This window comes from Petromyzon marinus, chromosome 26 (genome assembly GCF_048934315.1).
Source record: "Petromyzon marinus isolate PM22_M1 ecotype Great Lakes invasive population chromosome 26, UKy_Petmar_22M1.pri1.0, whole genome shotgun sequence".
NCBI lineage: Eukaryota > Metazoa > Chordata > Hyperoartia > Petromyzontiformes > Petromyzontidae > Petromyzon > Petromyzon marinus.
The window spans coordinates 14357450-14375547 of NC_133692.1; the positions used below are offsets into that span (position 1 = coordinate 14357450).

The window sequence follows — 18098 nt, forward strand, 5'->3', positions numbered from 1 at the left end:
CAGGGTTCAATTGAAGTGGGTGTGAAGATAAATAACTTTAGCCTACCCTGTCGTTAAATTCCGATTTTAAGTTACTTTAATAGTAATGCAGAACCAATTAGCTTTTTTGACTCAACTAGATCTAGGCTAACGCAACCTCCCAGTGACCCTGGCTTTGTGTTTACGTCAGCCCCTTGCAACCCGCTGCGCTCTGCTCTCTATCTGCTCCCTCTGACCCTGGGAGGGCTCTGAACGTCAAAATCGTGTTAGTGGGTCAAGGTAAATATGACCTCCACATGCCATGCCGAGGCCTGGTTTGGTGTTTTTATTCATTATTAAAATAAAAACAATAGAAATATGTTTCTATATGTATCGAAAAATTACTTGTTAATATTAAGATGGAAAGGGGGGCATATACAACAGTGGCCTGCTTCATGTATCTATTTACGAACGTTCGATTTTACAAAATGTCACGTTCATGCAATTGACAAATTATGGACACCTTTAGATGAACAAAATCGAATTTCCGCGTGAACGAAATTCCATACGGCACGCGCCAGATCAAACGAGAAGCACCGTGGAGGCTGCATCACCCGTCCACTACAGCGTCACGGTGTCCCTGCAGGGCAACAGCAAAGCCTCCACATCACCTCCAGTCAATTCAACATGCAAATCTTTTGGTGAATTCCCTGCAAAGGTAAAAAAATTCCTTACGGGTACTTTTGCATTGTGAAAAATGATATGTGTATATTTTTAGATAAGGAGTGGAGTTGATATGTCCGAAACGCATCCCGATTTTTTTTTGCATTAAATTAATGGGAAAATTCATTTGATATTTAGTTTTTCGCGCGTTTTATAAAGAAAGCATCGCTTTCGTAAATGGAGGAACATCAGTGAGTGTCCCTGTTGGTGAGCGTGACGCTAGAAATGATGGTCGAGTCAGAGGCGCGAATGTGGCCCAGGGCAGACACGCGGACGTGCGGGCGTGGCAGTGGGGAACAACGGGGTCATGATTCCAGTCGTATGAGCACAGGGCTCGTTTCAAGTTTCATTTATTATTGGTATATCCCTGTGAGCCATGCGGCTCTTGAGTCGGGTGCAAGCACAAACAATATGAACAGAGCACATCTTAAAAGCGACGACACGCAACAGAAACATCCTGGATAAAACAGCAAATCTTCCAGAAAAGAAAACGGTATTACAACGCTGTGTGCAAAAATCTCAGTGTAATGCAAGTCAAAGAATAACAACCATAAGACAATTTAGATTTAAGTTATCAGGCCAACTCCGCACTTCCACAAGAAACATGGCTTAAACCATGTTTTCGAAATCAAAATAAAGCTATAAGAACAATGTAAGAACAGTAATCATAGGACCTGTGATTCAAATTTAACAAAACACATTGCAGCGGCGGGAGCTGGTAGGAACGTTGGGTTGCTCGGTCAATGACCAGGGTCAACGGCGGCGTGGTGTATTCCGCAAATATGCCCGACTATGAGGGCAGGCACAAGTCGGCGTGAGTAGGTTAAACGTTGAGTTTTATAAGGGCACCACGGGGTGACCAGCCCCTCCCCACCCAGCCCCTCCCATTTTTGTATGCACGACGGACGGTCACAATGATCCCCTGTGGGCTGGTGTCACCAGGAGGTTCCTACCAGTATTAACGATATACATTTCAGTTTATTTATTTATTTGGTATAGCCCTGTGAGCCATTTGGCTCTTGAAATCGGGAGCAACCGCAACAAACAAAAAACAAGAAAAAACGAACAAGAAAACATCTTAAAGTGACTGTGCAAACAGAAAATCCAGGAAAAAACAGCAAAATATTCTTGAAAAAGCACCGTACACCAACGCTGTGTGCAAAAATCCCAGTGGGATGCAAGTCAAACAACAAGAAACTTAGATTAAGGCCACCATTCTAACTCCGTACTACAAACATGTCCAAACCAAAAAACGTTTTCGAAATAACCAAAAATGAAGCTATAATTGCAATGTAACAGTGATCATAGGGACTGACCGAATTTTTAACAATAAACTACATGAATAACTTGAAACACCAAACCCTAGAGCCACAGCTGGCTGAATGAGTTACTCCACAACAGAAGCATCAGTCGGAGTATCTATTTTTTCAATGCACCTTTAAGATCAGCACGCTAAATCAAAATACAGATGATACTTTGCAGTAGTCATCTGGAGCGAAACATTTTATTTTACGCTAATGAATAGCAGTAGCAGCTAGGGGTGTACAACTCCTCTAGAGCAGTGTTGAGAGAAGATCTCATTGGTAGCGATTCAAGTTGCAGTTTATTGGCAATAGCATTCCAGAACCTGGGGGCATCAATAGCAAAGGCCCTTCCTCCAGTTTTTGTACGGCAATAGGGAATGTGAAGCTGGTAAATGAGCGAAGACCTGAGGTCAAATTTGTTCTTTGAAACAGAGACGAGATCCAGTAGGTAGTCTGCGGAATTTTTTTGTAAGTACATCGTGAATAAATAAGATCTGTTGCACAAGCCGTCGAACATTAAGAGATGTTAAGTTTGACCCAATGTAGAGAGATCAGTGGTGAGTCCTATATGGGCAGTGCAATGTAAATCTTAAGGCCGAGTGATAGATGGAATCAAGCTTCAGTACTTGGGGCTGATTTTTACACGATGTCACAGTAATCAAGTAGATGCAGTATGGTAGCTTTTATCAATGCAAAACGGAACATTGGGGGAGAAGCAGGGCTTGTGTCGATACAGAAAACCAATTTATATTTTCGTCTTTTTACCAATATAATCAATGCGATCTTCAAAATTCAGTTTTGAATCCAGGATGACCAAGATACTTATAGATCTTGACTTGCTCTATTTGATAATTATTTAAGGACTGTAATTGGGGAAAATAACTTCCAGCTTTAGTCAAGGTGAGAAGCATAGCACCTTGGTTTTGGAAGTATTCAGGACTAGTTTAAGAGCAACTAGCTGATGTTGTAGTTTGTTGAAATCACCCTGTAGCTTAGCAATCAAGTCATCCGGAGAGCGGCCAGCAGTAATTAGTATCGTGTAATTTGCAAAAAGATTTACCCTGGAATGATCCAGGTCAGTGCCCAAGTCATTGACATAAAGAGAGAACAAAAGGGGGCCAAGGATGGAACCCTGTGGAACCCCTTTTGTTATCTTAACGCCGATTGACCTCCAACCATCTGTGAATACAGTTTGGGTAAGAGAAGAGGTAATTTGTACCCATTTTACTGCGTTTTCGGAAAAACAGAGGCAACTTAGTTTACTTAGCAGGGTGTTGTGGTCTACTGTATCAAAAGCTTTGGACAGGTCAAGAAAAAGACAGGCACATCACTGCTTAGTATCAAGGCTACTGTAAATGTGATTCAGAGAGTCTAATGGAGCAGATGTGGTGCTGTATTTTTTTCAGAACCCAGATTGTTTTAGATGTAGTAGATTGTTGGTGGACAGGAAACTGATAATTTGGTAGTTCAATAATTTTTCAAAAATTTTCATGAACGGGGACAAAATTGAGATAGGTCGGTAGTTATTTGGATCACCTTTAGGGCCCTCTTTGTGAAGTGGACGGACATAGGAATGTTTCCATTCTAGAGCAACTGATGCTTCTTTGATGGACAGGTTGAAAATATGGGCTATAGGTTTGTATATTAGGTGACCAACAGTTAGTAGAGCAAAGATGGGAATACTATCTGCTCCGGTAGAGGAAGACCCTTTGAGGTAGGACAGTTGTTTCAGAACAATACTTTCGTGGATTTGCTGGAAACTAAAGTCGTTTAATATTTGGACAGGGGTGTATGAATTTGCATGAGCAGGGGTGACTCCCAATACATTATCAAAAAGATTACCAGCTTCAGAAAAATGAAGGTTAAAAAATTGTCAACTATTTTTTTGGGATCTGAAAAATATTCCCCATTTCCGTTAAGCTCAACGGGCAGATTATCTGTATTGGATGCCTTTTCGATACATTTGATTGTTTTCCAGAAAATCCTGGCATTTCCATGTGATTCCAGGAGGAAAAATAGGCATTTTTTTGACGCATCTATTCCTTAAAATCCTGTATTCTAGCCAGTCATTGACCAAAGTACTTTTCTGAGCACATGTCCAAGCCTTGTCCCTAGTTTTCATGAGCTTTGTAATCAAAGGATCAAACCATGGTGGGTGGTTGCCTTTAGTTTTAAATCTAACCAACGAAGCATGTTTGTTAAGAATTTGGAGAAACGTGTACCTGAAGGTCTCCCAAGCCGTAGTTAGGTTGGGGATATCACAGACCTTGTCAATATCCGAGTGAAGCACATCATTAGTAAATGCCCGAGTGCTTCGGGTCTGGCTGATGATCTCACCCCAAAAATGGAGCGATCACCAAGGTTTTTACCCAGAACACCAGTCAGTGTGAAATTGTGAGGGGCATTTGTCAACAGGACGTCAAGCAGAGATGACTGTACCAGATTTTTTAGGTTGGGTCTTGTGGGGACATTTATTAATTTAAACAGGTTAAATTCAACTGCAAAATTTGTGGCCACGGCCAGCGGGTTTAGCAAATTCCAATTTAGATCACCCACTAAAACTATTTCACCTTTAGGGAGGCCTCCAAAAAGCTCTGCAGATGCAGCTTCAACATCCTTCCCACTAGGCGGTCTATATCAGGACACTACCAATATATGTTATTTGGGAGAGTTAATCTGAGAGCCAGACCTTCACAGCAACATTTTTTTTAAACAAGGAGTGAGCTGGTGAACATGCAATAGTATTACGATACTATAACATGTACGACCAAAGTTGCAGCCATAGCTGGCAGCATGACACTCCCAGTGTATGATGTGTGCGAGTCAGTGGTAGTGTGAGCAAGTGTATGATGAGTGAATGGGTCTGTGGTTGCGCGAGTCATTGATGTGCGAGTGAGTTGGTGTAAGATGAGCGAGTTTATCACAGCATCCTTTCCACTACCACCGCCTTCTCCACGCCATCACGGCCTCCATGACGTGGCGAGTGAGCACTCGAGTCAAGAAGTGCCGAAAATAAATGTCATTATACTCTTGGTAGGTAAGAGGCCAATGTTCAGTATAAACCTCCACCAACCGACAGAGCCAATCACTTCAAGTCGTCACTTGGGAAAACATGCCAATTGATTTGGCACTTCAGCAATAGCCTAAATGTTAAGAGAGCAAAATTTCCAATCTCATATTCGACGTTTCGCTGCAGATACCATTGTCGGCGTTAACAAAACAATAAAATTCACGACGTTTCGACTGCAACACAACAATCATCAGGTGTGAAAACCACGTGACTTTACCGAAAGAACCAAGAATATAGCAATACAACTGTTAAACTTTTTTTGGTACACTGTATTCAATTGACACCTTTTATTGCCTCCATACGCAATAATATAATCGTGATTGAGCGAACCAGTGAGTGAGTGTTGTTGAGACCTGTAGTGTGGTGGTTGAACACAGCTTAAAATGTTAATACAGGTTTTAGGATTAGATCCCATAAGTATAGATGCGTCGCAACCCTCCACCACCCGACAGCCAGTAAGGTATGTCACGTAAACAACGTGCCAAATAGTTAATTAAAATACAATATATTGCCAACAGCCTACTGTAGCCAGCACCTATGAAGGCTGGTACGATACACAATGGGGTGTGTGGCCAGCACCATGCTTGGCCGCCTTTATCTCCCCAGTGGCATTGTTTACACATTGTAATTGATACTCATTCGAGGTTGAGTTAATCTAGGGGAGGCCCAGGACCGGCTCAGATAATTGTCACTGGTGTTGGACAATCTAACCCTGGTCGCCATGTTCATTAGTGTGTTAACCGCTGCGCCACCGCTCCCCACACTAGGTCTGATGCCCTATAAAAATTTGCCCACGAACTGCTCTATTTGAAGGGGTTAGAAGAACCTCACTCCCAGCGATTTTCTGGTCGAGCCGTGACCGCAGCTCAAGGGTATGAGCATCTGTGCACCCAGGGGAACCCTAACAGTTTCACACACCATGGCCTGAACCACAGTGTTAGCGATACACCATCCAGTAGGGGGACTCCAAAAATCTCAACCGATGCCCCGACGGTAACTCCACACAACCCTGGTCAATTAAAATCCAGAGGGGCATCCTCTTCCAAAAATCCTTCCACAATAAACAAGGCACCGCTAACGAACTTGAAACCAACACCAGGCCCGTCCTTTAAATATCGCCAGTCCGTATAGATGCCTTGATTTAGCCCACAATGCCTAAACTCCCACCATTAGCGGCAACAAATTATCTACCAGACCCAGGCAACCCACATCTATGGCAGAGTCCTAAAAATAAACTCTGAACCCATGGTGGCGGATGCCCCCGTATCTATGAGCATTCGCACCTCAACAGCCTGCACAAATCCACATACTGTGGATGATCCCGCTGCCATGACACAGTGTGCCAGTGCGGTCCATTGCCAACCATCATGCACCACCTTCATACCCCGTATTCCTATGAGGGGCGACGGCGTGTGCACCTGACACGGACTGCAATGGGATGCATGAGGTGGCTGTGTCGGCCAGGTGTGTGACCTATTGCAACCTACCTTTGGACCCAGAGGAGCGGAGGCGGCCCCAAATCAGCACGGCAGCCCCTGGAGATGTGTCCCTGTAGGCCACAACTGAAAGAGGTAATGGGCCCCCCCCCCCCGCCGCTTGTCCCATCGTCGTCCCACTCCGAATGTCCTCCGCAGGCTCCAACCACCTGACGCGCACACCCAGGGAGACTCTCAGAGAGCCTGGTTGCCCTTTTCTCCCGGAAAACCAGCCCCTGCCGTCACCCCAGCACGTCGTCGCAGGTTATAGTGGGCCTGGATGCAATGGGCTACCTGAATCGAGGACAGGTCATCCTCCTCTGTGGCCGGCAAACAAACGTTAATTTCCTGAGCCAGCATCAACATTTTCTCAAGCACCAGAGAATCCAGTCCTGCCCGCTCCATCTTTGGGTACGCATCCTTGGCCAGCGACAGCAGTGCGCTGCAGAAAGCGCGGGGTGTCTCTGTCTCCCCCCAACTCTGTATTACGAATGTCTGCCGCGTTGGACGGCAGTTCAAAAATTGCCGCCAACTGGGAGTACGCTTGACGCAGCTTCGTTCTGTCCACCTCCCCAATGTAAAAAAAAAAAACGCCGCCAAGGCTGTCATCCAGTGCGGTGGGAAGAATAAGTAGCGCCTCCGCATCGGACCACCCTGCGAGCTCGCAAGTGGTGGAGAACCGCCGCTGGAAGGCCGCCCAAGCACCCCCCGCAGCCGAAAATTAATTGAGAAGCGGCAGCCGCTGCGCTAGGGAAGGTGCCCCCGGATGAGCTGTCGGCGGCAGGTTAAAGGGACCCAATTCCTGCCCTCGGTCGGCAGTGATGGTGGAGTCGCCCGCTCGCCACCCCCGAGCCACAGCCCCTTCCTTCGGCTGTTCCCTGCCCAGCTGCCCCACCAGGGTCGACACTGTGGAAAGCCGCCCCACGATGCGCTTGCCGATTGCCCGCAGCCCCCCTTCAGCCGGCGGCGGCGCAGAGCCGTCGCCCTTTGCTCGCTGCCCCGCCGGGATCACCACTCCGGGGCCCCCCACAAGGGGTCCCGGTTGCCAGCCCTGCCCGGGAATCCTCCTTGCCCGAGGGTATGCGGGTGAGAGCCTTCCTCTTCACGTGTTTCAGCATAGTCTATTTCCCCCTCAAGGATTCGAAGAAAAAACATTCATAACCCTAAAATATAAAAAAAATTTCGTTAACACGCCTGACACCAAATGTTGTGTTCTAGTTCACAGACACTAATAGAAGGTACTCCATCTCTTTTATTCCGACCTTCAGAGCCTTAGGGGATAACCACACACCGGGTCGGGACAGCCAACATGCTGCCAAACCCACAGCTGAAGAGGGTGACGATCACAATTACGACAGCACAACGAATTCCACTCCAGATCGCAGCTGCCCCGGCTGTGAGTTGGAGCTCGCCTTATATCCTGAAAAGCGTGGCCAGGCTCCACCCTCGGCCCTGCACCCCTCTGGATCCTTCAGATGGCTTCATGCTTTGCCCACAGCTGCAACTGGTAGAACGGGCTGATAGTCCTAATGCCATTGTCTACCAATCTCCCAGCGGCACGCGCTCCAGTGACTCATTCCACGTCACCACACAAGTGTGTGAGCATTAGCTGGTAATTAAATCAGTATCCATCGAGCAGTGGATTAAACATGTCCGATGATGATGATGAAGAATTTAAACTGCAAGCATACACTTATATTTTATTAACGAAGAGCGTACAGACATTAAATGGCTCAATCGTGGCATGATGCCTCAATCTTCCACCTATCTAAATATGGCAACATAATTGACGTGAATAATTTCACACATTAAACTCATATTGCACACGTGTATATATTCTGCGCGAAGATGACTGAACAAAATATAATATATAATGCCAACCAACCGAATAAATGTTCCGTGTAGTTAACTGGTTCACAGTGGGTGTCCATTACATGTGTAGTGACATATAATGGGTCACTACGGCACCTAGTGCCATCTACCGACAGAGAGAAGAATAGTGGATATAGTAGCCCTCTGCCAGCAGAGTATATGTCATGGTAGACGTCTCTGGGGCTGGCAGAGTAGGGGGCAGTTGAGGATGTAGCAGCCCGATTGGCCGCAGGGGCACGTGATGGCATGTAGGCCAAAGGTGACAGAGGGGACACGTGTTGTAGGACCCAGTACCTTCTAGTGAGTTCCAGAAGGGGGCGTGGCCGAGGGCAGAGCCAGGCAGGGGACACGTGGAAGGCGATGCAGAACCTTCTAGTAAGTTCTGGATGAAATCGTGTCCGAGGGCGGAGCGGGGCCCCGCTGAGGGGTATGAAAGGGGGGTCCCGGGGCTGCATCAGGGCTGTTTGCTGCAATAGAACCCGCCTTGCTACGTCTTCTCTTCGGTCTTCATGCTCAGCAACTTGGGTCAGGCGGTGTGCCGACTGACCTGACGCGTTTGTGTCGTTACCCCATTGTGGTCATAGAATAAATGTGTTGCCTCCTGAATCAGTGTGTCTTTCAAGTGAGCCCACTACACGTGCACTGTACTTAAATACATACGAAAAAGACAGAAATTACAACTAAGCTCATCTGAATTATACGTGAGGCTAACAAGATAACTACATTGTAAATTGAGAACGCCACAATTAAAAAAAATTACATAATACTATCAAACTTAGTCACGTATTATTGATGTAATAGACTTGGAGTGAGTTCAACTGAGTCGCAGACATAGACTTGGAGGCAACACATATATTTAACTCCAACACACGGGATAACTACCCCTTAACAGAATAACAACCTATGGTGGTGACCACCAGGCTAACTAAACTAATTACAACGTACCGAGCTACTACGGACAGGGACCACAGCTCGGGTCCAGGTCCACGTATTGGAGACTCATTGAACTGAGAACGGAGAACGTAGAACGTAGACAAAGGTTTATTCAAGGATGAACAACAACGCCGGTCCCTCTGGGGACCCAGATTATATTCTCTGCGGCGTGGCTGGCTCTACACTTGGCCATGACCACCTTCCAAAATCCTCGGGAAGGATCTGGATGCTAACCACGTGACCAAACCTAGCCACCACTTGGGCCCCTTTGTAGACTTAACTGGTCACGTGTCCTCTCGGGTCAACCAGAGTGCCATGCCCTCTAGTAACCTCATTCCTATGGTCAGCACTCCCACACCTTGTCTTGTAGGGTTGGCACTGCACGCCAAGCATGGTGCCATCTAGCGCTATCCATCAGCGCTCACCGGGCCCCTCTAAGGCCAGTACTAGACCCACACTTTTGTGGTATCCGTGATGTGGTTACACCACACACAGTGCCTCTCTAGGGCCGGCACTGCACAGTGACTTCCCGCGATGTCACTACATCAACCCCCCCCCCCTTTGTAGCACTCAGCAGTCCCGCCTGTCAACTCCCCCTTCAACAAAAGAACAAAACGAACAACACCTTAGTGTTCCGCAACAAACAAATACCCAACCCATCTATACAACATATACACTATATACAGAATATACAGTAACTAATGGGGGAAGAGGATGGAAGTACATAACAACAATAGGCAAAAAAAGGAAGAGAGAAAAGGGAAGAGAGAGAGAAAAAAACAAAACGCAGTAACACACGGAACCTTTGGACCCCCTCCAGCACCAGCATCTCCCACACTCACCGTGTAACAACACCCGCAAGCATAATGAAAGCCAGGTTCAGCCAATAACCAATACAACTGCCGAGCGGCTGATGTCAATTTTTTGGAGCAGATGACACTTCTTCGGCTTAAATTTGAGGTTCGCCGCACGCATTTTAAGAATGACAGCACGTAACCGTTCCAGATGTTCTTCAAACGTACGGCTAAAAACGATAACATCATCGAGACATATCAGGCACGATAACCACTGCAGGCCAGCTAGAACCAGCTCTATCAATCGCTGGAACATAGCCAGCGTGGAATGAAGACCCATCGGAAGCCGATTAATTTCAAATAAGACTTGTGGTGTATGAAAGGCTGTCTTGGGCTCAGCCGATAGGGGTTCTGCCGGATGGGAGTGGCGTCGCCCGTATCGATGTGGTGACTCAAAAGCGTAGTGCGGCTGATGTAAAATTTGCCCTTGCTAAATACATTGGAGAATTCACGCAAAAGCGCCCTCAACTCCCACCTCTGGGACTCAGAAAAATCAGAATTTTCGGAAATGTATCCATCAGAAACCTGTTGCGGCTTCGTATTTGAAACGGCCCCCTTACCGCTATCGGTATTTCCATCATGAAGCGCGGGTGATGTGTGGGCTAGCACGGTGCCCTCCTGAATGACAGACGTGTCCAACCCTGCATTCAGGACTTGAATGAACGGTTCCTGGTCATTGGATAACCAGAGTCTGGGTGCCTACCAACGTCAACTTGCGAATGGCTTTGTTTGAGGGTCCTAGGAGAATTCTTCCCGCAGTCGCCTCCTGGTCTAGCGGCATGCACAATCATAAAGAAACGAACATTTTCACACCGGGGGGAATCTTTACGGTCTTACTCGCAAGCGCTTGTACAGTAGTGTGGCCATGCCCATTCAAGTGGGAGAAAGCGAAAAGGCCATTTGACGGCCCGATGGCAACTCAAGGCAACCTTGATCAATCAAAATTATTAGGGGCATCTTCCCCAAGATGTCAGTCTCGAGCAAGCAAAGCACGGCCAAGGACGTTGATACATGAACTGGTCCCGTCATTTTCTGGGTTGGAATCATTCTCAGGTGGTGCAATATATTTGGGAGGTTCAACATTGTAATCAAGTGCACCATGTTAGGAAGAGACAATGGGATATGATTCCACACTGCCAGGGAAGTTTGGATCTATTGGGGTAGATGGGAGAAGTTCACCTTAAAAAGCTCACTCAGCCGACTCGGAATAATGACTCCGAGATATTTAATCCTCTGAAGGCACCATTTGAAGGGGCAGAATTTAATTGGGAGGCCTTGAGAGTCTGGGAGATGGTAACTAGTTATGATTTGTTTACATTTAGCTTATATCCTGCCATTTCTCCATATTCCTTAATCTCCTTCAGGAGGGCCGGGATTGAGGTTACAGGCTCGGTGATGGTTAATATTATATTGTCTGCATAGAGATGTATTTGATTTACTCAATCCCCACAGGACAGCACTTTGATCTCTATGCTTTTTCTAATCTTCTCAGCCAGGGCCTCTATGGATAGCACGCTCAGGAGGGAGAATTCCATGCGTGAGTGTGAACCTTCTTGAAATGATTCCGTTGGTGGAGACCGTTGTGCAGGGGTGGCGAGTACAATATATGGCACCAATTGACGAATCGGGTCAGTATCCCTATTTCTTCCATGGTACTGAACAGGAACTTCTATTTTGTATTTTGTGGTGTGTTGTATATATATAGGCCTTTTTTTCAAAATATTGATATTAAGAATAATTCTGCCAATATTTGTTTTTTTATAATAATAGATCGGGGTGTCGCTTGGGGCAAAAAGGGGGCGACACAAACACCCTCCCCTCAAACAGCAGCTGCCTCCCACAAGCTACACCAGGCAAGGAAGTAGCCATAAAATGTAATAAATAAATAAAAACCGGTACAAAACGGGGAGAGGGGGGGTTGCTAATGAGATTCTGGGGAAATCTCTACACGGCTTCAAAGACCGCCACAAAGCACGTACAAACAATAGGCGCCACAATTCTTCCCGGGCGGCGAGAACCGAACAGACAACTTTTTTAGTAGTTTATTTTAGTTAACGGTAAAGTTTGAAACTTCGCGACAAGAATAAGTCTACATCCTAGACTACCAACACACTCACCCAGATTACGAACCAGACAAAGGTCGAGAATAGTGACTTTTATTTATTACTTACCTTATTTTAATCTTATTCACCATATATTGTTTTTTTTATTGTATCTTTCTATCTATGTGACTTTACCTAAAGAACCAAGGAATATGAGTTCTGGCAATCACGAAAGATTAAGTCAAAACTTAGTTATATCTCCAACCTCAGGATATTAAAATATAACTCGAGAATAAGAAGCACAGATCCCTGGTGACATGGACAAAGAACAAAGCTTAATAAAACCATCAGAATACCTGAGGTAACAACTATGGTAGATCACAAATCTTGGTTAAACATAAACCAATTAATAATTATAAAGTATTAGACCGAGGGTCATCCAGAAGAAATACAATGCGAAACAGGTCAATCACACACGACCAAGATAATATGTATTCCATAGAATCAGAGCCTCCCATCCACCTTTGTCTTCCAGAAGGACGTGGTAGCAATAAATCACACATGCAGGGAGGGCGCCTCCCCTTGAGATATCAAACACCACGAAGAAATTCTAAACCAGGCGTACTGTAAACACTGCTCAAAATATACCTTGAGTCACTTAAAGAGTCAACACCGCAAAAAGGGATACACACTAAGATAAGGGGTGGAAAATCATGTTTATTTTTCTCTCAACTCACAACCCACAAGAGTGAACAGAACACATGGTAACGGGAGGTCACACTTCACGAGACGGCGCCCCTCTTTGTGAGAGACAAGAAAATGTAACACCTCCAACGGCGACGGAAGAGGGGGGGGGAGAACGCAACCGGGCAAAAGGAACCCCTCCCTCTTCCAGATTAATCATTGCAGAAGTTGGAAAACTAGAAAAACACACTTAGGCACAATTGAAAGCATCTGTTTCCACAGTTTAACACGTAGGCTTTGGCGAGATGGCTTGAGGAGGGGGACAGGAACCAGGCCTTGATGAGACTTAACAGATTGCTTAATAAATCAGAACACACACACACAACGTACACCGGACAAACAACTGCTCCCACAAGCTGAGAGTGAAATCAAAGGAATTCCGGTCATTTGTGAGAAGGCAAGCCAAGGGGAGAGAATTTTAGATATAAGCAGGGACACAACACACACAATTCAGTCCTGCAAGTGGCAGGCTCCGGGAATCTTCCCCCGATAGGGAGCTGCATCGGCAGAAGCCACGAGTCTCCGAAGTCAACGGAAATTGAGTCTTGCTGCGGCAAGCTCCGGGGGTGGGCCCCGCAATCGACACAGGATGGCGAGGCTTGCAGAGTGGCGATGTGTCACCGATTACGAGTTCGGCGCTGACAGACAAAGTATCGCTGAAAGTTTTATTCTACATTGAATGCCAGCTCCCACTAGCAGCTGCAGCAAGAGAGAAAGAGTGACGAGTAACGACAAGCAATCAACCTGGAGAAAGAGCGGAAAAGCGCCAAGCATCGACTAAGCGAGCACCGCACAGGACCAGCAGCAGTAGCCGAGCTGCGAGCGCAATCGGGCACCTTCAAAGAAAAGCGTCGTGCCGACTCAGCTCATCCAGCAGAAGACAGGCCTGCAGCATCGCCAAGAGAGAGCGAGGGCGCCGTGTGTATGACACGCCCACACACACACACGACTCATCGCTCATCAGGGAACCAACTAATTTTTGCTACAAGAAACGCCCCTCCTTGGCGTCTGCTTAACACAAAGAGTTGAGCAAGGAGACAATACACCAACGCACACATAACGCACATATCGGAACTAGAATAAGATTACTCCAAAGTTCTCCAACCATGGAAAAACAACCCCCTGAGAAGCCGATCAAAACCATCACGTTACCATACATAGCAGGTGTTACCAAAAAGATTTCCAAAATCCTAAACAAACACAAGATCCAGGTCCGATTCAATACAGTACACAAAATCCGTGATCTAATCCCATCTGTGAAGGATGTCATTCCTGAGATGCAATATCCTGGAGTCTACAAACTGAGTTGTACCTGCAGGAGCAGTTACATTGGGAAAACGAAACGACATGTCTCGGACCGTGTTTGAGAGCACAAGGCAGAACCAATACCTCTGCCGTGACTGACCATTGTTATAACGCTGTGAGCTCGCATGCTATTGTTTTTTCCGAGACCAAGGTACTCTGCAAACCTTCGGGCTAACTATCAAAGGTTTATTCATGAAGCCATTCAGATATATAAACATAGACATAACTTTAACCGAGAAGATGGATACAAATTGAGCAATCATTGGAAGGATGTTATTAACCAGGTAAAACCTCAACAGTTTATGGTTGTTCCATAATATCTGCCGGGTACGAGTCTATTTTTCCGAGTTAATTTCCCCCCGCAACCCTAGCGTTCCCAGCCTCCCACGTCCAGCCCCGCCCACTCCCCCCCTCTCAGCTTCACGTCCTCTCTCTCCCTAGCGTTCACGCCCCCCCCCCATCCCCCCCTATTTCTCTCTCCCCCCTTGCTCCTCCCCCTCTTTCTTTCCTATATAACCTCTTGCCACAGAAGCTCTCTCGCCCACTGCATTGACATTGTTGCTACATTGGCATTGTTGCTACATTGGCATTGTTGCTGCATGGGCATTTTTGCTGCATTGGCATTTTTGCTGCATTGGCATTGTTGCTGCATTGGCATTGTTGCTGCATTGGAATTGTTGCTGCATTGGCACTCGTGCACCGCCCATGCTCCTGATGCTGTTGATAAACTTGGGCTACACCCATCCCCAAACCTTTATAAACAGTTTGCCTTTAGAGGTTGACTCCTTTGCCTGATGACGACCGCTTGTGTTGCGATCGAAACGTCGTGATTTGTTTTATTTTATTTCTAACTACGTGACTTTACCAAAAGAACCAAAGAGTAGGATTCCTGCAGTCACGAAAGCTTCAAATCAAGAGGGAGACTATTGTGGTAAAATCACAAAATCTTGCCCGCGAATTTATTGAAGCCTTAGCCAATTGATAAGCATTCGCTAGACAAGCAGGCACACTGCTGCACACCATTGTTCCAAGACATTTCGTTAATTGCATAATCTTACCAATGAATTCATTGAGGTCTACTATTGCTTTCCGGACATGTTTCTTTATTGCTGTTTGTATGAATATTGTAACATTAATTTTTAAGGACTTTTTTTCCCATCGCCGTGTATGCTCGCTTTACTCTGAGGAATTAACCGATTGTTCTGTTACCCAGTTTAACAAACGTAATCATTGAGGGTTAAATGTACGGATCAATGAGGAGGACATCTCCAGGAGTACTGTGTTGACATGCCTAGCATAAGAGTTCGCATATTAGAGTGTTGTGTTTAGAGACACAGAAGAGTCTGAGTGGTGCCGTCCTAAGTTCATGCATAATAATCTTAATTATAAGAAGTGTATCCTGCGGTGAGATCTGAATCTTGAGACCTGACATAAACACTAAAACACAATCAGTAAAAGTTAAAGCGAGAATCATTGTATTATCCTGATTGATAAGACAACCCTAGACAACAAAGCCGAGCTTAATCAGCATACTTACATCACACTTGCATAACTTCATACAATTCAGTGTATTATCCCAATTGATAATACAACCCTATACAACGAGGCAGGGCCTAATTATCATAATTGCATACATTAGCATACTTACATACACTTGCATAACTTAACACAATTACACCTTCCTAATTAGCATAAAGTTATTTGCATAATTACATACGTTGTTGGATAATTACACGTTTTTTATTTTCATTTTTTCGTTATAATTTTTATATTTCAAGACCCAAAATATACAACAGGTGACATCAACCGCATTGACGAGGGTCCTTATGTTATCTGCGGAGTCTCTACCCCTGATGACTATATATGCTGAAGTTACTTTTAAATTTCCATACGATTTTTGTTTACATATATAATCATTGACAGCTCTCGTTTAATCTATTGCTGGATGAATGTCTTTCCATGGCTTGTCGATCGTGGGGTTTGTTTAACCGTACATGATCACCCTCGTCAGTGCGGGTTGATAAATTTGTAAGTATGTGTGTTACGTAATAAACCGTGGTAATCGGAGGTGGGGATGACTGATTTAAGGGAACACCACCCTGTTTATATACCAGGTTTTATTTGATCAAAACATTCATCATCTGAAAGGTAATAAAGTCTTTGGCTGCCATCATTTTTCGTGATAAGCCACTTCGTTGAGCTATATGGCCAGGTCGCTTCTGAAAGGGAACAATACGGCTGAGTGGACCTTGCATGGTAAAATAAACATAGTTGTCTAGAAACATTGGCGTTCAACTCACAGCTTTTAAGTTGGTGCTTGCGGTGTTTTAAATTAAATATCAAAAGCAGCCTGGCTGGGCACTGGAATAAGTGTCCTGAATAGTTTGAGGACCATTTGTGATATTTTAAGAATTTTGTATTATTATGAATTTAATCAATATTTTAATGTTGCTTGTTGTTTTACTGTGAGTCTTAAATGTTAATGTCAATGTTACGTCACAAAATCTTGGTCTGTGCGGCTTTTCAGTTTCCTGGGTGTTAAGTGGGCTAGGTTTGTTTTCTTTCCAATCCTGGCCAGCTGGCTCAAAACAGTGATGTTGGCCGTAACCAAAATAGTTCTGAGATTATCGGGTTCATAGAGCAGCGCTGTTCTACATCCACCTCTACAAATCTGTACATTATCTTACAAATTGTATCAATCTTGATTTGAAATTGTATCATTTCGATGTTTTCTGCAATCATGTATTTTTTTACGTCGTGGTCCTAAAAATCTGAAATGTAATATTTTACAGATTGTGCTTTGTTGTTTGTTTTTGGCAATACAGAGATACAAATGTGATTAAAAGTAATGTGCTAATACATTAATACGTAAATATATCGGGCCCTGGTCTACAGAATACCTATTACTGTTTACGGTGATTTGGTCCAGTTATAATGAATGCGTGCTATCTGAAGCAGTTTAATGCCAGATTGATTATAGCCAAGACAACCAAGTAATTGATCTCTATTTTATTTATAGTGTGCTTTAACCTGGTAAGGCAGGTTTGCGTTTAGAATATCACATAGCCCAAAATCATAACGTTTTAATTTCCAGATTGGGAGTAGTTTCATTTTTCTACGGTTGATCAAACGAGAACCACTTAGATGAGATTTCGAGCCACACAAACACTGCCAACTATGTTAAGAGGCCACCTTTATGTGTGTTCCGCAGTACACAGCTTCATGTGAAGCAACAGCAATGGTAGTATGTCCGACATCCTTCCATGTGTAATGAGCGACTTCTGCGACACGTCGTTTAGAGGGTACTCTTCTTTATTTCACACATGGGCACAACACAGGCCAACGTTATCTTCTCTTCTCCCGAGTACACACGTAGATATTAACGCCTCACAGACGACACACACGGGTGATCTCCCGGCGGGTCCTGCCCGTCCACTCCCGGCCTCGCCGCTGACTGATGGCGTGCTGGTGAGGGCGGTGGAGCTCCGCGTGGCCGGACGACGGAGAGAGATGACGGCGAGCAGCGACGCAGTCCGGACCCAAGACTCCACACACCGACCACGAGTCCGCCTCCGCTTATATTACTGCAGGCGCGGCTAATCTCCGCCCCCGGCCACGCTCTCTCGTGTAACTTTCTAGCCGGTTCTCGGAGTTTCTCGGCCAGCCCCACCCTTCACCTTTGGCCCAAATACCTCTCCCTTTTGGGATTGGATAATGTTTATAGTGGTGCCTGTATCCGTGCTTCCCTTTACTAACCAATAGATGGCACTATCTGATTACACATGTAATTAGAGAAGATGCAACACGTGTTACCTTCA

The 18098-nt window shown here is 45.4% G+C and overlaps 1 long non-coding RNA gene across 2 annotated transcripts; it reads right to left on the minus strand.

Annotated features, from left to right (window-relative positions):
• Window positions 1-289: 289 nt before the first annotated feature.
• Window positions 290-8551, minus strand: LOC116938294 (uncharacterized). 2 transcript variants are annotated; one of them, XR_012945419.1, is made up of 3 exons: window positions 6825-7927; window positions 6543-6700; window positions 290-598 (listed from the first exon to the last, which is right to left on the minus strand). It is a non-coding gene; the product is annotated as an uncharacterized LOC116938294 (long non-coding RNA). The 2 variants fall into 2 exon arrangements; XR_012945418.1 differs by having other exon boundaries at window positions 6543-8551.
• Window positions 8552-18098: the final 9547 nt, after the last annotated feature.